Below are 23,438 nucleotides of genomic sequence, written 5' to 3'. Positions count from 1 at the left end.
GGTATCTTAGGAGACTCGTCTCCCAGGATCTCACGCACATACTCTCCAAGTGTTTCCACCCTCCGCAATCGTGAGTCTCTGTACAACAGGGTCCCCCTACACTACTGTTCCGTTTGGTTGGTACGCAAGCAGTGAGACTTGCATGCACAAGGGGGCAGCTGCAGGGCTGGCTTCAGGAAACAAGTGGGGAGTTGTGTTCTCCCTTCTGCCCCGGCTACAGTCTCCCTCAGAGAATGGTTTCGGACTCGCTGGCAGTGGTCGCACGCAAGCACACAGCAAAAGGCTTCCACCCTCAGAAAGGCCTAGTCTGGCCGAAGTCCGGAATCATTACAGTGTGTTTCCCTCAAGTTAGGTGGTTGGCTCTCGGCCTGCACGCACACGGGGGCAACGGTACGAGCCCCAGGAACAAGAGCTCAGGCGAGAGGCGTCCCAGACACCAGCCTTTCTCTCCCGTGGGTTTACGTACGGAAGCCGTTCCCCGAGCTCTCAGGCACAGTGCACACCCTACAGTGTCCTGCCTGCCAGGGACCGGCGGGAGCTAAAGCGCGCTTTCTCCACAGTGTTGTGACTTCCAGGGAGGGGCCTGCAACGTAGGCCTGCTCGCACACATGCCCGAGGAGTGCTAGCTTTCTGCCACTGAAAGCCGCTGGAAGAGAAACGGCACGAAGCCGTTTCTCTCGCCCAGTAACTCTGGGGACTCGTCTGCCAGGCTCTCACGCACACACACTCCAAATGTTCCAACCCTCCGCAACAGTGAGGCTCTCTACAACACGGTTCCCCTACAGTACAGTTTCTTTGTTTTGGTACGCGAGCAGTGAGACTTGCATGCCCAAGGGGGCGACCGCTGGGCTGGCTTCAGGAAACAAGAGGGGAGTTGTGTTCTCCCTTCTGCCGCGGCCTCAGTCTCCCTCGGAAAATGGTTTAGGACTCGCTGGCAGTGCTCACCCGCATTCACAGAGCAAAAGGTTTCCACCCTCAGGAAGACCTAATCCGGCCGAAGACGGGATTTTCTAAAGTGTGTTTCCCTCGACTTAGGTGCTTTGCTCTGGCCTGCAAGCACACCGGGGCAAGGGTACTAGCCCGAGGAAGAAGAGCTGAGCCGAGAGGCGTCTCCGGCACCGGCCTTTCTTTCCCTCGGTTTTACATAGGGAAGCCGTTCGCCGGGCTCTCAAGCACAGGGCACAGCATACAGCATCCTCTCCGCTAGGGACCGGCGGGAGCTAAACCGCGTTTCTCCACAGTATTGGGCCTTTCAAGGAGGGGCCTGCAACTTAGGCCTGCACGCACACATGCCGGAGGAGTGCTAGCATTCTGCCACTGAGAGCTGGTGGGAGACATGCAGCTGCCCGAGTTCGTTTCTCCCGCCCAGTAACGTAGGGGACTCGTCTCCCAGGCTCTCACACACACACACTGCAAGTGTTTCCACTCTCCGGAACAGTGAGGCTCTGTACAACACGGTCCCCTACCCTACTGTTTCCTTGCGTTGGTTCGAGAGCACTGAGACTTGCATGTTCAAGGGGGCGGCCGCAGGCCTGCCTTCAGGAAACAAGTGGGGAGTTGTGTTCTCCCTTCTGCCGCGGCCTCAGTCTCCCTCGGAAATGGTTTTGGACTCGCTGACAGTGCTCGCCCCCATTCAAACAGCAAAAGCTTTCCACCCTCAGGAAGGCCTAGTCTGGCCGAAATAAGGAAATTCTATACTGTGGTTCCCTCGACTTAGGAGGTTGGCTCTCGGCCTTCAAGCACACCGGGGCATCGTACCAGCCCCAGGAACAAGAGCTGAGCCGAGAGGCGTCTCCGGCACCGGCCTTTCTTTCCCTTGGTTTACATAGGGAAGCCATTCGGCGGACTCTCAAGCACAGCGCACAGCATACAGCGTCTTCTCCGCTAGGGAACGGCTGGAGCTAAAGCGTGGTTTCTCCACAGTGTTGTGCCTTCCAGGGAGGGGCCTGCAACATAGGCCTGCACGCACACAGGCCGGAGGAGTGCTAGCATTCTGATACTGAGAGCTGGTGGGAGAGGTGCGACTGCACGAATCCGTTTCTCTCGCCCAGTAACTTAGGGGACTCGTGTGCCAGGCTCTTACGCACAGGCACTGCCTGTGTTCCCACTCCCCACAACGATGAGGCTATCTATAACACGGTTCTCCCACAGTACGGTTTCTTTGTTTTGGTACGCGAGCAGTGAGTCTTGCATGCCCAGCGGGCGGCCGCTCGGCTGCCTTCAGGAAACAAGTGGGGAGTTGTGTTCTCCCTTCTGCCGCGGCCTCAGTCTCCCTCGGAAAATGGTTTTGGACTCGCTGGCAGTTCTCACCCGCATTCACACAGGAAAAGGTTTCCACACTCAGGAAGGCCTAATCTGGCCGAAGTCGGGATTTTCTACAGTGTGTTTCCCTCGACTTAGTTGGTTGGCTCTCGGCCTGCAAGCACACTGGGACAAGGGTACTAGCCTCAGGAACAAGAGCTGAGCCGAGAGGCATTTCTCGCACCGGCCTTTCTTTCCCTGGGTTTTATATAGGGAAGCCGTTCGCCGGGCTCTCAAGCACAGCGCAGAGCATACAGCGTCCTCTCCGCTAGGGAACGGCGGTAGCTAAAGCGCGGTTTCTCCACATTGTTGTGCCTTCCAGGGAGGGGCGTGCAACTTAGGCCTGCACGCACACAGGCCGGAGGAGTGCTAGCATTCTGCCTCTGAGAGCTGGTGGGAGAGTTGCGTATGCCTGAGTTCGTTTCTTTCGCCCAGTAACGTAAGAGACTCGTCTCCCAGGCTCTGACGCACACACACTCCAAATGTTTCCACTCTCCGGAACAGTGAGGCTCTGTACAACACGGCCCATACCCTAATGTTTCCTTGCGTTGGTACGCGAGCAGTGGGACTTGCATGTTGAAGGGTGCGGCCGCAGGCCTGTCTTCAGGAAACAAGTGGGGAGTTGTGTTCTCCCTTCTGCCGCGGCCTCAGTCTACCTCGCAAAATGGTTTTGGACTCGCTGGCCGTGCTCGCCCGCATTCACACAGCAAAAGGTTTCGACCCTCAGGGCGGCCTAATCTTGCCGAAGACGGGATTTTCTACAGTGTTTTTCCCTCTACTTAGGTGGTTGGCTCTGGCCTGCAAGCACACTGGGCAAAGGTATTAACCCCAGGAACAAGAGCTGAGCCGAGAGGCGTCTCCGGCACCGGCCTTTCTTTCCCTCGGTTTTACATAGGGAAGCCGTTCGCCGGGCTCTCAACCACATTGCACAGCATACAGCGTCCTCTCCGCTAGGGACCGGCGGGAGCGAAAGCGCGGGTTCTCCACAGTGTTGGGCCTTTCAAGGAGAGGCCTACAACTTAGGCCTGCACGCACCCATGCCGGCGGATTGCTAGCATTCTGCCACTGAGAGCTGGTGTGAGAGGTGCGGCTGCCCGAGTTCGTTTCTCTCACCCAATAACGTAGGGGACTCGTCTCCCAGGCTCTCACGCACACACATTCCAAGTGTTTCCACTCTCGGGAACAGTGAGGCTCTGTACAACACGGACCCCTACCCTACTGTTTCCTTGCGTTGGTACGCGAGCAGTGAGACTTGCATGCACAAGGGGGCAGCCGAGGGACTGACTTCAGAAAACAAGTGGGGAGTTGTGTTCTCCCTTCTGCCGCGACCTCAGTCTCCCTCGGAAAATGGTTTTACACTCCCTGGCAGTGCTCGCCCGCATTCACACAACAGAAGGTTTCCACCCTCAGGAAGGCCTAGTCTGGCCGATGTAAGGACTTTCATCAGTGTGGTTCCCTCGACTTAAGAGGCTGGTTCTCGGCCTGCAAGCACACCGGGGTAACCTTACAAGCCGCAGGAATAAGAGGTGAGCCGAGAGGCGTCTCCAGCACCGGCCTTTCTTTCCCTCGATTTTACATAGGGAAGCCGTTCGCCGGGCTCTCAAGCACAGCGCACAGCATACAGCGTCCTCTCCGTTAGGGACCGGCGGGAGCTAAAGCGCGGTTTCTACACAGTGTTGGGCCTTTCAAGGCGCCTGCAACTTAAGCCTGCACGCACACATGCCGGAGGAGTGCTAGCATTCTGACACTGAGAGCTGGTGGGAGAGATGCGGCTGCCCGAGTTCGTTTCTCTCGCCCAGTAACGTAGGGGACTCGTCTCCCAAGCTCTCACACACACACACTCCAAGTGTTTCCACTCTCCGGAACAGTGAGGCTCTGTACAACACGGGCCCCTACCCTACTGTTTCCTTGCGTGGGTACGCGAGCAGTGAGACTAGCATGCACAAGGGGGCAGCCGCAGGACTGACTTCAGAAAACAAGTGGGGAGTTGTGTTCTCCCTTCCGCCGCGGCCTCAGTCTCCCTCGGAAAATGGTTTTACACTCGCTGGCAGTGCTCGCCCGCATTCACACAGCAGAAGGTTTCCACCCTCAGGAAGGCCTAGTCTGGCCGAAGTAAGGAATATCAGCAGTGGGGTTCCCTCGACTTAAGAGGCTGGCGCTCGGCCTGCAAGCACTCCGGGGCAAGGGTACTAGCCCCAGGAACAAGAGCTGAGCCGAGAGGGGTCTCCGGCACCGGCCTTTATTTCCCTCGGTTTTACATAAGGAAGCCGTTCGCCGGGCTCTCAAGCACAGCGCCGAGCATACAGCGTCCTCTCTGCTAGGGACCGGCGGGAGCTAAAGCGCGGTTTCTCCACAGTGTTGGGCCTTTCAAAGAGGGGCATGCAACTTAGGCCTGCACGCACCCATGCCGGCGGAGTGCCAGCATTCTGCCACTGAGAGCTGGTGGGAGAGGGGCGGCTGCCCGTGTTCGTTTCTCTCACCCAAGAAAGTAGGGGACTCCTCTCCCAGGCTCTCACGCAGATACACTCCAAGTGTTTCCACTCTCAGGAACAGTGAGGCTCTGTACAACACGGTCCCCTACCCTACTGTTTCCTTGCGTTTTTACGCGAGCAGTGAGACTTGCATGCCCAAGGGGGCGGCCGCTGGGCTGTCTTGGGGAAGCAAGTGGGGAGTTGTGTTCTCCCTTCTGCCGCGGCCTCAGGCTCCCTCGGAAAATGGTTTTGGACTCGCTGGCATTCTCACCCGTATTCACACAGCAAAGGGTTTCCACCCTCAGGAAGGCCTAATCTGGCCGAAGTCGGGTTTTTCTACAGTGTGTTTCCCTCGCCTTGGTTGGCTCTCGGCCTGCAAGCACACCGGGGCAAGGGTACTAGGCCCAGGAACAAGAGGTGAGCCGAGAGGCTTCTACGACACCGGCCTTTCTTTCTCTCGGTTTTACATAGGGAAGCCGTTCACGGGACTCTCAAGCACAGCGCTCAGCATACAGCGTCCTCTCCGCTAGGGAACGGCGGGAGCTAAAGCGCGGGTTCTCCACAGTGTTTTGCCTTCCAGGGAGGGCCCTGCAACTTAGGCATGCACGCCACAGGCCGGAGGAGTTCTAGCATTCTGATCCTGAGAGCTGGTGGGAGAGGGGCGGCAGCACGAATCCCTTTCTCTCGCCCAGGAACTTAGGAGACTCGTGTGCCAGGCTCTTACGCACAGGCACTCCAAGTGTTCCCACTCCCCGCAAAGGTGAGGCTATCTACAACAGGGTTCCACTACACTACTGTTTCTGTGTTTTGGTACGCGAGCAGTGAGAATTGCTTGCTCAAGGGGGCGGACGCTGGGCTGGCTTCAGGAAACAACTGGGGAGTTGTGTTCTCCCTTCTGCCGCGGCCTCAGTCTCCCTCGGAAAATGGTTTTGGACTCGCTGACAGTGCACGCCAGAATTCACACAGCAGAAGGTTTCCACCCTCAGGAAGGCCTAGTCTGGCCGAAGTAAGGAATTTCTACAGTGAGGTTCCCTCGACTTAGGAGTTTGGCTCTCGACCTTCAAGCACACCGGGGCATCGTACTAGCCCCAGGAACAAGAGCTGAGCCGAGAGGCGTCTCCGGCCCCGACCTTTCTTTCCCTCGGTTTTACATAGGGTAGCCGTGCGCCGGGCTCTCAAGCACAGCGCACAGGATATAGCTTCCTCTCCGCTAGGGACGGGCGGAAGCTAAAGCGCGGTTTCTCCACAGTGTTGGGGCTTTCAAAGAGGGGCCTGCAACTTAGGCCTGCACGCACCCATGCCGGCGGAGTGCTAGCATTCTGCCACTGAGAGCTGGTGGGAGAGGTGCGGCTGCCCGAGTTCGTTTCTCTCTCCCAGTAAAGTAGGGGACTCGTCTGCCAGGCTCTCACGCACACACACTCCAAGTGTTTCCACTCTCCGGAACAGTGAGGCTCTGTACAACACGGTCCCCTACCCTACTGTTTCCTTGCGTTGGTACGGGAGCAGTGAGACTTGCATGCCCAAGGGGGCGGCCGCTGGGCTGTCTTGGAGAAGCAAGTCGGGAGTTGTGTTCTCCCTTCTGCCGCGGCCTCAGTCTCCCTCGGAAAATGGTTTTGGACTCGCTGGCATTCTCACCCGTATTCACACAGCAAAAGGTTTCCACCCTCAGGAAGGCCTAATCTGGCCGAAGTCGGGTTTTTCTACAGTGTGTTTCCCTCGCCTTGGTTGGCTCTCGCCCTGCAAGCACACCGGGGCAAGGGTACTAGCCCCAGGAACAAGAGCTGAGCCGAGAGGCTTCTATGACACCGGCCTTTCTTTCTCTCGGTTTTACATAGGGAAGCCGTTCACAGGACTCTCAAGCACAGCGCTCAGCATACAGCGTCCTCTCCGCTAGGGAACGGTGGGAGCTAAAGCGCGGGTTCTCCACCGTGTTTTGCCTTCCAGGGAGGGGCCTGCATCTTAGGCCTGCACGCCACAGGCCGGAGGAGTGCAGCATTCTGATCCTGAGAGCTAGTGGGAGAGGTGCGGCTGCACGAATCCCTTTCTCTCGCCCAGGAACTTAGGGGACTCGTGTGCCAGGCTCTCATGCACACGCACTCCAAGTGTTCCCACTCCCCGCAAAGGTGAGGCTACCTACAACAGGGTTCCCCTACACTACTGTTTCTGTGTTTTGGTACGCGAGCAGTGAGACTTGCAATCTCAAGGGGGCGGACGCTGGGCTGGCCTCAGGAAACAAGTGGGGAGTTGTGTTCTCCCTTCTGCCGCGGCCTCAGTCTCCCTCGGAAAATGGTTTTGGACTCGCTGGCAGTGCACGCCTGCATTCACACAGCAAAAGGTTTCCACCCTCAGGAAGGCCTAATCTGGCCGAAGTCGGGATTTTCTACAGTGTGTTTCCCTCGACTTAGTTGGTTGGCTCTCGGCCTGCAAGCACACCGGGACAAGGGTACTAGCCCCAGGAACAAGAGCTGAGCCGAGAGGCGTCTCCGGCACCGGCCTTTCTTTCCCTCGGTTTTACATAGGGAAGCCGTTCGCCGGGCTCTCAAGCACAGCGCACAGCATACAGCGTCCTCTCCGCTAGGGAATGGCGGGAGCTAAAGCGCGGTTTCTCCACAGTGTTTTGCCTTCCAGGGATGGGCCTGCAACTTAGGCCTGCACGCACACAGGCCGGAGGAGTGCTAGCATTCTGATCCTGAGAGCTGGTGGGAGAGGTGCGGCTGCACGAATCCGTTTCTCTCGCCCAGTAACTTAGGTGACTCGTGTGCCAGGCTCTTACGCACAGGCACTCCAAGTGTTCCCAGTCCCCGCAACAGTGAGGCTATCTACAACACGGTTCCCCAACAGTACTGCTTCTTTGTTTTGGTACGCGAGCAGTGAGTCTTGCATGCCCAAGCGGGCGGCCGCTGGGCTGACTTCAGGAAACAAGTGGGGAGTTGTTATCTCCCTTCTGCCGCGGCCTCAGTCTCCCTCGGAAAATGGTTTTGGACTCGCTGGCAGTGCTCGCCCGCATTCACAAAGCAAAAGGTTTCCACCCTCAGGAAGGCCTTGTCTTGTCGAAGTAAGGAATTTCTACAGTGTTGTTGCCTCGACTTAGGAGATGGGCTCTCGGCCTACAAGCACACCGGGGCAACGGTACTAGCCCCAGGAACAAGAGCTGAGCCGAGAGGCGGCTCCGGCGCCGGCCTTTCTTTCCCTCGGTTTTACATAGGGAAGCCATTCGCCGGGCTCTCAAGCACAGCGCACAGCATACAGCGTCCTCTCCGCTAGGGACCGCCGGGAGCTAAAGCGCGGTTTCTCCACAGTGTTGTGCCTTCAAGGGAGGGGTCTGCAACTCAGGCCTGCACGCACACAGGCCTGAGGAGTGCTAGCATTCTGATACTGAGAGATGGTGGGAGAGGTGCGACTGCCCGAGTTCGTTTCTCTCGCCAAGTAACTTAGGGGATTCGTGTGCCAGGCTCTTACGCACAGGCACTCTAGGTGTTCCCACTCCCTGCAAAGTGAGGCTCTCTACAACACGGTCCCCTACAGTACTGTTTCCTTGCGTTGGTACGCGAGCAGAGAGACTTGCATGCTCAAGGGGGCGGCCGCTGGGCTGGCTTCAGGAAACAAGTGGGTAGTTGTGTTCTCCCTTCTGCCGCGGCCTCAGTCTCCCTCGGAAAATGGTTTTGGACTCGCAGGCATTCTCACCCGCATTCACACAGCAAAAGGTTTCCACCCTCAGAAGGCGTAATCTGACCGAAGTCGGGATTTTCTACAGTGTGTTTCCCTCGCACTCGTAGGCTCTCGGCCTGTAAGCACACCGGGGCAAGGGTACTAGCCCCAGGAACAAGAGCTGAGCCGAGAGGCGTCTCCGGCACCGGCCTTTCTTTCCCTCGGTTTTACATAGGGAAGCCGTTCGCCGGGCTCTCAAGCAGAGCGCACAGCATACAGCGTCCTCTCCGCTAGGGAACGGCGGGAGCTAAACCGCGGTTTCTCCACAGTGTTGGGCCTTTCAAAGAGGGGCCTGCAACTTAGGCCTGCACGCACCCATGCCGGCGGAGTGCTAGCATTCTGCCACTGAGACCTGGTGGGAGAGGTGCGGCTGCCCGAGTTCATTTCTCTCGCCCAGTTAAAGTAGGGGACTCGTCTCCCAGGCTCTCACGCACACACACTCCAAGTGTTCCCACTCCCCGCAAAGGTGAGGCTATCTACAACAGGGTTCCCCTACACTACTGTTTCTGTGTTTTGGTACACGAGCAGTGAGACTTGCATGCTCAAGGGGGCGGACGCTGGGCAGGCTTCAGGAAACAAGTGGGGAGTTGTGTTCTCCCTTCTGCCGCGGCCTCAGTCTCCCTCGGAAAATGGTTTTGGACACGCTGGCAGTGCACGCCCGCATTCACACAGCAAAAGGTTTCCACCCTCAGGAAGGCCTAATCTGGCCGAAGTCGGGATTTTCTACAGTGTGTTTCCCTCGACTTAGTTGGTTGGCTCTCGGCCTGCAAGCACACCGGGACAAGGGTACTAGCCTCAGGAACAAGAGCTGAGCCGAGAGGCGTTTCTCGCACCGGCCTTTCTTTCCCTGGGTTTTATATAGGGAAGCCGTTCGCCGGGCTCTCAAGCACAGCGCAGAGCATACAGCGTCCTCTCCGCTAGGGAACGGCGGTAGCTAAAGCGCGGTTTCTCCACATTGTTGTGCCTTCCAGGGAGGGGCGTGCAACTTAGGCCTGCACGCACACAGGCCGGAGGAGTGCTAGCATTCTGCCTCTGAGAGCTGGTGGGAGAGTTGCGTATGCCTGAGTTCGTTTCTTTCGCCCAGTAACGTAAGAGACTCGTCTCCCAGGCTCTGACGCACACACACTCCAAATGTTTCCACTCTCCGGAACAGTGAGGCTCTGTACAACACGGCCCATACCCTACTGTTTCCTTGCGTTGGTACGCGAGCAGTGGGACTTGCATGTTGAAGGGTGCGGCCGCAGGCCTGTCTTCAGGAAACAAGTGGGGAGTTGTGTTCTCCCTTCTGCCGCGGCCTCAGTCTACCTCGCAAAATGGTTTTGGACTCGCTGGCCGTGCTCGCCCGCGTTCACACAGCAAAAGGCTTCCACCCTCAGGAAGGCCTAGTCCTATCGAAGTAAGGAATTTCTACAGTGTGGTTCCCACGACTTAGGAGATTGGCTCTCGGCCTGCAAGCACACAGGGGCAACGGTACTAGCCCCAGGACAAGAGCTGAGCCGAGACGCGTCTCCGGCACCGGCCTTTCTTTCCCTCGATTTTACATAGGGAAGCCGTTCGCCGGACTCTCAAGCACAGCGCACAGCATACAGCTTCCTCTCCGCTAGGGACCGCCGTGAGCTAAAGCGCGGTTTCTCCACAGTGTTGTGCCTTCCAGGGAGGGGCCTTCAACGCAGGCCTGCACGCACACAGGCCGGAGGAGTGCTAGCATTCTGATCCTGAGAGCTGGTGGGAGAGGTGCGGCTGCACGAATCCGTTTCTCTCGCCCAGGAACTTAGGGGACTCGTATGCCAGGCTCTTACGCACAGGCATTGCCTGTGTTCCCACTCCCCACAACGATGAGGCTATCTATAACACGGTTCTCCCACAGTACGGTTTCTTTGTTTTGGTACGCGAGCAGTGAGACTTGAATACCCAAGGGGGCGGCCCTAGGCTGGCTTCAGGAAACAAGTGGGGAGTTGTGTTCTCCCTTCTGCCGCGGCCTCAGTCTCCCTCGGAAAATCGTTTTGGACTTGCTGGCAGAGCTCGCCCGGATTCACACAGCAAAAGGTTTCCACCCTCAGGAAGGCCTAGTCTGGCCGAAGTAAGGAATTTCTACAGTGTGGTTCCCTGGACTTAGGAGGTTGGCTCTCGGGCTGCAAGCACACCGGGGCAAGGGTACTACCTCAGGAACAAGAGCTGAGCCCAGAGGCGTCTCCAGCACCGGCCTTTCTTTCCCTCGGTTTTACATAGGGAAGACGTTCGCCGGACTCTCAGGCACAGCGCACAGCATACAGCGTCCTCTCCGCTAGGGAACGGCGGGAGGTAAAGTGCGGTTTCTCCACAGTGTTGTGCCTTCCAGGGAGGGGCCTGCAACTTAGGCCTGCACGCACACATGCCGAAGGAGTGCTAGCATTCTACCACTGAGGGCTGGTGGGAGACGTGCGGCTGCCCGTGTTCGTTTCACTCGCCCAGTAAAGTAGGGGACTCGTCTTCCGGGCTCTCACGCACACACACTCCAAGTGTTTCCACTCTCTGGAACAGTGAGGCTCTGTACAACACGGTCCCTTACCTTACTGTTTCCTTGCGTTGGTACGCGAGCAGTGAGACTTGCATGCTCAAGGGGGCGGCCGCTGGGCTGGCTTCAGGAAAGAAGTGGGGAGTTGTGTTCTCCCTTGTACCGCAGCCTCAGGCTCCCTCGAAAATGGTTTTGGACTCGCTGGCAGTGCTCGCCCGCATTCACAGAGCAAAAGGATTCCCCCCTCAGGAAGGCCAAATTGGCCGAAATCGGTGTTTTCTGCAGTGTGTTTCCACCGAGTGAGTTGGTTGGCTCTCGGCCTGCAAGTACACCGGGGCAAGGGTACTAGCCACAGGAACAAGAGCTGAGCCGAGAGGCGTATCCGACACCGGCCTTCCATTCCCTCAGTGTTTTTTTTTAATTTTTTAATTGTTATGTTAATCACCATATATTACATCATTAGTTTTTGGTGCAGTGTTCCATGATTCATTATTTGTTCATAACACCCAGTGCTCCATGCAGAACGTGCCCTCCTCAATACCCATCACCAGGCTAACCCATCCCCCTACCCCCTCCCCTGTAGAACCCTCAGTTTGTTTTTCAGAGTCCATCATCTCTCATGGTTCGTCTCCACCTCTGACATACTCCCCTTTTCTTCCTCTCCTGTTATCTTCTTCTTTTTCTTTTTTCTTAAAATATGTTGCATTATTTGTTTCAGAAGTACAGATCTGTGATTCAACAGTCTTGCACAATTCACAGCGCTCACCGTGGCACATACCCTCCCCAATGTCTATCACCCAGCCACCCCATCCCTCCCACCCCCAACCACTCCAGTAATACTCAGTTTCTTTCCTGAGGTTAAGAATTCCTCATATCAGTGAGGTCATGTGATACATGTCTTTCTCTGATTGACTTATTTCACTCAGCATAACACCCTCCAGTTCCATCCACGTCGTTGCAAATGGCAAGATCTCATTCCTTTTGATGGCTGCATAATATTCCATTGTGTATATATACCACCTCTTCTTTATCCATTCATCTGTCGATGGGCATCTTGGCTCTTTCCACAGTTTGGCTATGGTGGACATTGCTGCTATAAACATTGGGGTACACGTACCCCTTCGGGTCCCTACATTTGTGTCTTTGTGGTAAATACCCAGTAGTGCAATTGCTAGATCGAATGGTAGCTCTAATTTCAACTGTTTGAGGAACCTCCATACTGTTTTCCAGAGGGGTTGCACCAGCTTGCATTCCCACCAACAGTGTAGGAGGGTTCCCCTTTATCCACATCCCCGCCAACATCTGTCGTTCCCTGACTTGTTAATTTTAGCCATTCTGACGGGTGTGAGGTGGTATCTCATTGAGGTTTTGATTTGGATTTCCCTGATGCCAAGCGATGTTGAGCACTTTTTCATGGGCCTGTTGGCCATTTGGATGTCTTCTTTGGAGAAATGTCTGTTCATGTCTTCTGCCCATTTCTTGATTGGATTATTTGTTCTTTGGGTGTTGAGTTTGATAAGTTCTTTATAGATTTTGGATACTATCCCTTTATCTGATATGTCATTTGCAAATATTTTCTCCCATTCTGTCGGTTGTCTTTTGGTTTTGTGGACTGTTTCTTTTGCTGTGCAGAAGCTTTTTATCTTGATGAAATCCCAATAGCTCATTTTTGCCCTGGCTTCCCGTGCCTTTGGCGATGTTTCTAGGAAGAAGTTGCTGCGGCTAAGGTTGAAAAGGTTGCGACCTGTGTTCTCCTTTAGGATTTGGATGGACTCCTGTCTCACGTTTAGGTCTTTCAACCATTTGGAGTCTATTTTTGTGTGTGGTGTAAGGAAATGGTCCAGTTTCATTCTTCTGCATGTGGCTGTCCAATTTTCCCAACACCATTTGTTGAAGAGACTGTCTTTTTGCCATAGGACATTCTTTCCTGCTTTGTCAAAAATAAGTTGACCATAGAGTTGAGGGTCCATTTCTGGGCTCTCAATTCTGTTCCATTGATCTATGTGTCTGTTTTTGTGCCAGTACCATACTGTCTTGATGATGACAGCTTTGTAATAGAGCTGGAAGTCCGGAATTGTGATGCCGCCAGCTTTGCTTTTCTTTTTCAGTATTCCTCTGGCTATTCTGGGTCTCTTCTGGTTCCATACAAATTTTAGGATTATTTGTTCCATGTCTTTGAAAAAAGTGGATGGTATTTTGATGGGGATTGCATTGAATGTGTAGATTGCTCTAGGTAGCATTGACATCTTCACAATGTTGATTCTCCCAATCCATGAGCATGGAACGTTTTTCCATTTCTTTGTGTCTTCTTCAATTTCTTTCCTGAGTATTTTATAGTTTTCTGAGTACAGATCCTTTGCCTCTTGGGTTCAATTTATTCCTAGGTATCTAATGGTTTTGGGTGCAATTGTAAATGGGATCGACTCCTTGATTTGTCTCTCTTCTGTCTTGTTGTTGGTGTATAGGAATGCCACTGATTTCTGTGCATTGATTTTATATCCTGCTACTTTACTGAATTCCTGTATGAGTTCTAGCAGTTTTGGGGTGGAGTCTTTTGGGTTTTCCACATAGAGTATCATATCATCTGCAAAGAGTGAGAGTTTGACTTCCTCTTTGCCGATTTGGATGCCTTTGATTTCTTTTTGTTGTCTGATTGCTGTGGCTAGGACTTCTAATACTATGTTGAATAGCAGTGGTGATAGTGGACATCCCTGCCGCGTTCCTGACCTTAGGGGAAAAGCTCTCAGCCTTTCCCCATTGAGAATGATATTCGCTGTAGGTTTTTCATAGATGGCTTTTATGATATTGAGGTATGTACCCTCTATCCCTATACTCTGAGGAGTTTTGATCAAGAAAGGATGTTGTACTTTGTCAAATGCTTTTTCTGCATCTATTGAGAGGATCATATGATTCTTGTTCTTTCTTTTGTTAATGTATTGTATCACGTTGATTGATTTGCGGATGTTGAACCAGCCTTGCAGCCCAGGAATAAATCCCACTTGATCGTGGTGAATAATCCTTTTAATGTACTGTTGGATCCTATTGGCTAGTATTTTGGTGAGAATTTTTGCATCCATGTTCATCAAGGATATTGGTCTGTAATTCTCTTTTTTGATGGGGTCTTTGTCTGGTTTTGGGATCAAGGTAATGCTGGCCTCATAAAATGAGTTTGGAAGTTTCCCTTCCATTTCTATTTTTTGGAACAGTTTCAGGAGAATAGGTATTAATTCTTCTTGAAATGTCTGATAGAATTCCCCTGGGAAGCCATCTGGCCCTGGGCTTTTGTTTCTTGGGAGATTTTTGATGACTGTTTCAATTTCCTTAGTGGTTATAGGTCTGTTCAGGTTTTCTATTTCTTCCTGGTTCAATTTTGGTAGTTGATACATCTCTAGGAATGCACCCATTTCTTCCAGGTTATCTAATTTGCTGGCATAGAGTTGCTCATAATATGTTCTTATAATTGTTTGTATTTCTTTGGTGTTGCTTGTGATCTCTCCTCTTTCATTCATGATTTTGTTGATTTGGGTCATTTCTCTTTTCTTTTTGATCAGTCTGGCCAGGGGTTTATCAATCTTGTTAATTCTTTCAAAGAACCAGCTCCTAGTTTCGTTGATCTGTTCTACTGTTCTTTTGGTTTCTAGTTCATTGATTTCTGCTCTGATCTTTATGATTTCTCTTCTCCTGCTGGGTTTAGGCTTTCTTTGCTGTTCTTTCTCCAGCTCCTTTAGGTGTAGGGTTAGGTTGTGTATTTGAGACCTTTCTTGTTTCTTGAGAAAGGCTTGTATTGCTATATACTTTCCTCTCAGGACTGCCTTTGCTGTATCCCAAAGATTTTGAACAGTTGTGTTTTCATTTTCATTGGTTTCCATGAATTTTTTAAATTCTTCTTTAATTTCTTGGTTGACCCATTCATTCTTTAGTAGGATGCTCTTTAGCCTCCATGTATTTGAGTTCTTTCCGACTTTCCTCTTGTGGTTGAGTTCTAGTTTCAAAGCATTGTGGTCTGAAAATATGCAGGGAATGATCCCAATCTTTTGGTACCGATTGAGACCTGATTTGTGACCTAGAATGTGATCAATTCTGGAGAATGTTCCATGGGCACTAGAGAAGAATGTGTATTCCGTTGCTTTGGGATGGAATGTTCTGAATATGTCTGTGAAGTCCATTTGGTCAAGTGTGTCGTTTAAAGTCTTTATTTCCTTGTTGATCTTTTGCTTAGATGATCTGTCCATTTCAGTCAGGGGGGTGTTAAAGTCCCCCACTATTATTGTATTGTTGTCAATGTGTTTCTTTGCTTTTGTTATTAATTGCCTTCTATAATTGGCTGCTCCCATGTTCGGGGCATAGATATTTACAATTGTTAGATCTTCTTGTTGGATAGACCCTTTAAGTAGGATATAGTGTCCTTCCTCATCTCTTATTACAGTCTTTGTTTTAAAATCTAGTTTGTCTGATATAAGGATTGCCACCCCAGCTTTCTTTTGGTGTCCATTAGCATGGTAAATGGTTTTCCACCCCCTCACTTTCAATCTGGGGGTGTCTTTGGGTGTAAAATGAGTCTCTTGCAGACAGCATATGGATGGGTCTTGTTTTTTAATCCAATCTGATAGCCTGTGTCTTTTGATTGGGGCATTTAGCCCATTTACATTCAGGGTAACTATTGAAAGGTATGAATTTAGTGCCATTGTATTACCTGTAAGGTGACTGTTAACTGTCTGTTGTCTGTGTTCGTTTCTGCTCTTTGCTGCTTTTAGGTTCTCTCTTTGCTTAGAGGACCCCTCTCAATATTTCTTGGAGGGCTGGTTTCGTGGTTGCAAATTCCTTTAGTTTTTGTTTGTTCTGGAAGCTTTTTATCTCTCCTTCTATTTTCAATGATAGCCTAGCTGGATATAGTATTCTTGGCTGCATATTTTTCTCGTTTAGTGCTCTGAAGATATCTTGCCAGTCCTTTCTGGCCTGCCAGGTCTCTGTGGATAGGTCTGTTGCCAGTCTAATGTTTCTACCATGTAGGTTACATATCTCTTCTCCCGAGCTGCTTTCAGGATTTTCTCTTTGTCTCTGAGACTCGTAAATTTTACTATTAGATGTCGGGGTGTTGACCTATTATTATTGATTTTGAGAGGGGTTCTCTGTGCCTCCTGGATTTTAATGCCTGTTTCCTTCCTCACATTAGGGAAGTTCTCTGCTATAATTTGCTCCAATATACCTTCTGCCCCTCTCTCTCTCTCTTCTTCTTCTGGGATCCCAATTATTCTAATGTTGTTTCGTCTTATCGTATCACTTATCTCTCGAATTCTGCCCTCGTGATCCTGTAGTTGTTTCTCTCTCTTTTTCTCAGCCTCTTTATTTTCCATCATTTGGTCTTCTATATCGCTGACTCTCTCTTCTGCCTCATTTATCCTAGCATTTAGTGCCCCCATTTTTGATTGCACCTCATCAATAGCCTTTTTGATTTCGATTTGGTTAGATTTTAGTTCTTTTATTTCTCCAGAAAGTGTTTCTCTAATAACTTCCACGCTTTTTTCAAGCCCAGCTAGTATCTTTAAAGTCATGATTCTGAACTCTAGGTCCGACCTCGTACTAATGTCCGTATTGAGTAGGTCCCTGGCTGACGGTACTACCTCTTGTTCTTTTTGCTGAGGTGATTTCTTTCGTCTTGTCATTTTGTCCAGAGGAGAATAGATGAATGAGAGAACAAAAGGCTAACAGGTTTACAACGTCCCCAGCAAATATACTGTATACAAATCAGAAAAGACCTGAAACCAGGGGAAAAGAAAGGGAAAGAAAGAAAAAAGAAAGAGAAAAAGAAGAAAAAAAAAAGAAAAAAAGATAAAAACAAAAACAAAACAATTCAAAAAAGGCAGAATATGATCAAATATGATCAGGCTAGTGCATAGATCAGTGCCACACACTAGATTTTGGGCGTATTTTGGTCTGTTAGAAAAAAGTGCCTCCTAAAATTTTAAAGGAAGAAAGACATATATGTACAAAATAAGGGTTGATACAATGAAGGGATGGAAAATGACTGTAAAGATGAAAATTATAAAAGATTTTATAAAAGGACTTGGTAAGATAAGTTGTTTGAAAAAAGAAAGAAGATTTAAGGAAAAAAAAAAGGAAAAAGGGAGAGAATGTGATCAGGCAGGAGACTAGAACAAAGCCATACACTAGTGGTTTAGGGTATATTTTGATCTGTTAGAAGAAACTGTAGCTCAAAATTTTAAAGAGAGAACAACTTATATATATATGCCAAAAACAAGGATAACTACTATGAAGGGATAAAATATGACTCTAAAAATGAAAAAAAAATAAAAAATGTTTTTTTTTTTTAAAAAGGGATTTATAAGATGTTGGTTGAAAAAGGGAAAAAGAAAAATAAAAAAAAATCAACAAAAATTAACTTTGATGAAATAATGCATCATGGTAAAAAAAAAAAAAAAAAAAGAAGCCATGAATCTATGTGCAGTATTCCCCTAGCGCTGGAGTTGTCCTATTCTCCTTGATCGATCAACTTGATCTTGGCTTGCTGGCTGTTTGTGTTGATCTTCTGGGGGAGGGGCCTGTTGCTGTGGTTTCCAAATGTCTTTGCCGGAGGCGGAATTGCCCCGCCCTTGTCGGTCCGGGCTAAGGAAGCTGCTCCGGTTTGCTCTCAGGAGCTTTTGTTCCCTGCAAGTTCTCGGTACAGCTTTGGAGGACCAGGGCGAAAATGGCGGCCTCCCAGTCTCCGCCCGGAGGAGCCGAGAACTCGGGGCCCCACTCCTCAGTGCGCCCCCAGAGAAAAGCAGTCACTCCCGTGTCCCCGGTCTCTGGCCGCACTCCGTGCTCACCCGGCCTGTGATCGAGCGTTGCTATCTCTGGCACCCGACCCCGCTCGGAGTCTCCAAACCCAGCAGATCCCTGCAGTGCGTTCCCGCACCGCTCCTCCCCGGGAAGGAAGGGGAGTCTCCCCGGATCTGCTGCTTGTTGGGTCCTTGCTGGGGGAGCCGTGCCCCGACTGGGCCGCAGATCACAGTTTATGGCAACCCCGAGCTGAGAGCCCGCGACTCTGCTCCGTATCTGCAGCCGGCTTCCCCGCCCCGACACCTGGGAGCTCTGCCGCACTCAGGCACCCCCGGTCTCTCTGTGACCGCATGGGTCCTGAGACCACACTGTTCCGGGAGGATTCCACCCCCCGCTTAGCCACTGCAGCGACGTCCCTCCGCCGAGCCAACTTTTAAAAGGTCCGATTTTGTGCTCCGCGGCTCTAGCACTTGCCAGAAGCGGCCGGCGGAGGCCCCCCCCCCGCCGTCTATCCTCCCGAATATCGCCTCGGATTCACTTCTCCGCACGCCCTACCTTCCAGTAAGTGGTCGCTTCTCTGTTCAGAGAGTTGTTGCTACTCTCCTGTTCGATCTCCTGTTGAGTTCGTAGCTGTTCAGAATGGTTTGATCCCTATTCAGCTGAATTCCTGAGACCAGACGAAATCTAGGTCTCCTACTCCTCCGCCATCTTGCTCCGCCCCCCCTTCTTTTTCTTTTTCTTAAAATATGTTGCTTTATTTGTTTCAGAAGTACAGATCTGTGATTCAACAGTCTTGCACAATCGACAGCGCTCACCGTAGCACATACCCTCCCCAATGTCTATCACCCAGCCACCCCATCCCTCCCACCCCCAACCACTCCAGTAACACTCAGTTTGTTTCCTGAGATTAAGAATTCCTCATATCAGTGAGGTTATGCGATACATGTCTTTCTCTGATTGACTTATTTCACTCAACATAACACCCTCCAGTTCCATCCACGTCTTTGCAAATGGCAACATCTCATTCCTTTTGAAGGCTGCATAATATTCCATTGTGTATATATACCACCTCTTCTTTATCCATTCATCTGTCGATGGACATCTTGGCTCTTTCCACAGTTTGGCTATTGTGGACATTGCTGCTATAAACTTTGGGGTACACGTACCCCTTCGGGTCCCTACATTTGTATCTTTGTGTTAAATACACAGTAGTCAATTGCTGGATCGAACGGTAGCACTAATTTCAACTGTTTGAGCATCCTCCATAGTGTTTTCCAGAGTGGTTGCACCAGCTTGCATTTTCACCAACAGTGTAGGAGGGTTCCCCTTTCTCTACATGCCCGCCAACATCTGTCGTTCTCTGACTTGTTAATTTTAGCCATTCTGACGGGTGTGAGGTGGTATCTCATTGAGGTTTTGATTTGGATTTCCCTGATACCGAGCTATGTTGAGCACTTTTTTATGTGCCTGTTGGCAATTTGGATGTCTTCTTTGAAAAAATGTCTGTTCATGTCTTCTGCCAATTTCTTCCTTGGATTATGTGTTCTTTGGGTGTTGAGTTTGATAAGTTCTTAATCGATTTTGGATACTAGCCCTTTCTCTGATATGTCATTTGCACATATTTTCTCCCATTCTCTCGGTTGTCTTTGGTTTTGTGGACTGTTTCTTTTGCTGTGCAAAATTTTTTTTTTAATTTTTTTATTGTTATGTTAATCACCATATATTACATCATTAGTTTTTGGTGCACTGTTCCATGATTAATTGTTTGTTCATAACACCCACTGCTCCATGCAGAACGTGCCCTCCTCAATACCCATCACCAGGCTAACCGATCCCCCTACCCCCCTCCCCTCTAGAACCCTCAGTTTGTTTTTCAGAGTCCATCATCTCTCATGGTTCGTCTCCCCGTCTGACATACTCCCCCTCTCTTCATCTCCTGTTATCTACTTCTTTTTTTCTATTTTCTTAAAATATGTTGCGTTATTTGATTCAGAAGTACAGATCTGTGATTCAACAGTCTTGCACAATTCACAGCGCTCACCTTGGCACATACCCTCCCCAATGTCTATCACCCAGCCAACCCATCCCTCCCAGCCACAACCACTCCATTCAAACAGTTTCTTTCCTGAGATTAAAAATTCCTCATATCAGTGAGGTCATGCGATAGGTGTCTTTCTCTGATTGACTTATTTCACTCAACATAACACCCTCCAGTTCCATCCGCGTCGTTGCAAATGGCAAGATCTCATTCCTTTTGACGGCTGCATAATATTCCATTGTGTATATACACCACTTCTTCTTTATCCGTTCATCTGTCGATGGACATCTTTGCTCTTTCCACAATTTACCTATTTTGGACATTACTGCTATAAACATTGGGGTACACGTACCCGTTCGGGTCCCTACATTTGTATCTTTGTGGTAAATGTCCAGTAGTGCAATTGCTGGATCGAACAGTAGCTCTAATTTCAACTCTTTGAGGATCCTCCATAGTGTTTTCCAGAATAGTTGCACCAGCTTGCCTTCCCACCAACAGTGGAGGAGTGTTCCCCTTTCTCCACATGCCCGCAAACATCTCTCGTTCCCTGACTTGTTAATTTTAGCCATTCTGACGGGTGTGATATGGTATCTCATTGAGGTTTTGATTTGGATTTCCCTGATGCCGAGCGATGTTGAGCACTTTTTCATGTGCCTGTTGGCGATTTGGATATCTTCTTTGGAAAAATGTCTGTTCAAGTCTTCGGCCCATTTCTTGATTGGATTATTTGTTATTTGGGTGTTGAGTTTGATAAGTTCTTTATAGATTCTGGATACTAGCCCTTGATCTGTTATGTCATTTGCACATATTTTCTCCCATTCTGTCGGTTGTCTTTTGGTTTTGTGGACTGTTTCTTTTGCTGTGCAAAAGCTTTTTTTTATTGTTATGTTAATCACCATATATTACATCATTAGTTTTTGGTTCAGTGTTCCATGATTCATTGTTTGTTCATAACACCCAGTGCTCCATGCAGAACTTGCCCTCCTCAATACCCATCACCAGGCTAACCCAAACCCCTACCCCCTCCCCTCTAGAACCCTCACTTTCTTTTTCAGAGTGCATCATCTCTCATGGTTCGTCTCCCCCTCTGTGATACTCCCCTTCAGTTCCTCTCCTGTTATCTTCTTCTTTTTCTCTTTTCTTAAAATATGTTGCGTTATTTGTTTCAGAAGTACAGGTCTGTGATTCAACAGTGTGCACAATTCACAGCACTCACCGTAGCACATACCTTCCCCAATGTCTATCACCCAGCCACCCCATCCGTCCCACCCCCAACCACTCCAGTAACACTCAGTTTGTTTCCTAAGATTAAGAATTCCTCATATCAGTGAGGTCATGCGATACGTGTCTTTTTCTGATTGACTCATTTCACTCAACATACCACCCTAAAGTTCCATCCACGTCGTTCCAAATGGCAAGATCTCATTCCTTTTGACGGCTGCATAATATTCCCTTGTGTATATATACCACTTCTTCTTTATCCATTCATCCGTCGATGGACATCTTGGCTCTTTCCACAGTTTGGCTATTTTGGACATTGCTGCTATAAACTTTGGGGTACACGTACCCCTTCGGGTCCCTACATTTGTATCTTGTGGTAAATACCTAGTAGTGCAATTGCTGGATCGAACGGTAGCTCTAATTTCAACTGTTTGAGGAACCTCCATACTATTTTCCAGAGTGCTTACACAAGCTTGCCTTCCCACCAACAGTGTAGGAGGGTTCCCCTTTATCCACATCCCCGCCAACATCTGTCGTTCCCTGACTTGTTAATTTTAGCCATTCTGACGGGTGTGAGGTGGTATCTCATTGAGGTTTTGATTTGGATTTCCCTCATGCCGAGCGATGTTGAGCACTTTTTCATGTGCCTGTTGGCCATTTGGAGGTCTTCTTTGGAAAAATGTCTGTTCATGTCTTCGGCCCATTTCTTGATTGGATTATTTGTTCTTTGGGTGTTGAGTTTGATAAGTTCTCTATATATTTTGGATACTAGCCCTTTATCTGATATGTCATTTGCAAATATTTTCTCCCATTCTGTCGGTTGTCTTTTGGTTTTCTGGACTGTTTCTTTTGCTGTGCAAAAGCTTTTTTTTATTGTTATGTTAATCACAATATATTCACTTATTTCACTCAACATAACAACCTCCAGTTTCATCCATGTCTTTGCAAATGGCAACATCTCATTCCTTTTGATGGATGCATAATATTCCATTGTGTATATATACCACCTCTTCTTTATCCATTCATCTGTCGATGGACATCTTGGCTCTTTCCACAGTTTGGCTATTGTGGACATTGCTTCTATAAACTTTGGGGTACACGTATACCTTCGGGTTCCTACATTTTTATCTTTGTGGTGAATACCCAGTAGTCAATTGCTGGATCGAACGGTAGCTCTAATGTCAACTGTTTGAGGATCCTCCATATTGTTTTCCAGAGTGGTTGCACCAGCTTGCATTCCCACCAACAGTGTAGGAGGGTTCCCGTTTCTCCACATCCCCGCCAACATCTGTCGTTCCCTGACTTGTTAATTTTAGCCATTCTGACGGGTGTGAGGTGGTATCTCATTGAGGTTTTGATTTGGATTTCCCTGATACCGAGCTATGTTGAGCACTTTTTCATGTGCCTGTTGGCCATTTGGATGTCTTCTTTGAAAAAATGTCTGTTCATGTCTTCTGCCAATTTCTTCATTGGATTATGTTTTCTTTGGGTGTTGAGTTTGATAAGTTCTTTATCGATTTTGGATACTAGCCCTTTCTCTGATATGTCATTTGCACATATTTTCTCCCATTCTGTCGGTTGTCTTTTGGTTTTGTGGACTGTTTCTTTTGCTGTGCAAAATCTTTTTTTTTTATTTTTTTATTGTTATGTTAATCACCATATATTACATCATTAGTTTTTGGTGCACTGTTCCATGATTCATTGTTTGTTCATAACACCCACTGCTCCATGAGGAACGTGCCCTCCTCAATACCCATCACCAGGATAACCGATCCCCCTACACCCCTCCCCTCTAGAACCCTCAGTTTGTTTTTCAGAGTCCATCATCTCTCATGGTTCGTCTCCCCGTCTGACATACTCCCCCTCTCTTCATATCCTGTTATCTACTTTTTTTCTATTTTCTTAAAATATGTTGCGTTATTTGATTCAGAAGTACAGATCTGTGATTCAACATTGTTGCACAATTCACAGCGCTCACCGTGGCACATACCCTCCCCAATGTCTATGACCCAGCCAACCCATCCCTCCCACACCCAACCACTCCATTCAAACAGTTTGTTTCCTGAGATTAAAAATTCCTCATATCAGTGAGGTCATGCGATACGTGTCTTTCTCTGATTGACTTATTTCACTCAACATAACACCCTCCAGTTCCATCCACGTCGTTGCAAATGGCAAGATCTCATTCATTTGGAAGGCTGCCTAATATTCCAATGTGTATATATACCACCTCTTCTTTATCCATTCATCAGTCGATGGACATCATGGCTCTTTCCACAGTTTGGCTATTGTGGACATCGCTGCTATAAACATTGGGGTACACGTACCCCTTCGGGTCCCTACATTTGTATCTTTGTGGTAAATACCCAGTAGTGCAATTGCTGGATCGAACGGTAGCTGTAATTTCAGCTGTTTGAGGAACCTC

Source organism: Eumetopias jubatus, unplaced genomic scaffold (assembly GCF_037043125.1).
Source record: "Eumetopias jubatus isolate StellerSeaLion01/CBP00866 unplaced genomic scaffold, mEumJub1_p1.0 scaffold_12, whole genome shotgun sequence".
NCBI lineage: Eukaryota > Metazoa > Chordata > Mammalia > Carnivora > Otariidae > Eumetopias > Eumetopias jubatus.
The sequence above is the reverse complement of the archived record's forward strand: the minus strand, read 5'-3'. Positions refer to the sequence as shown.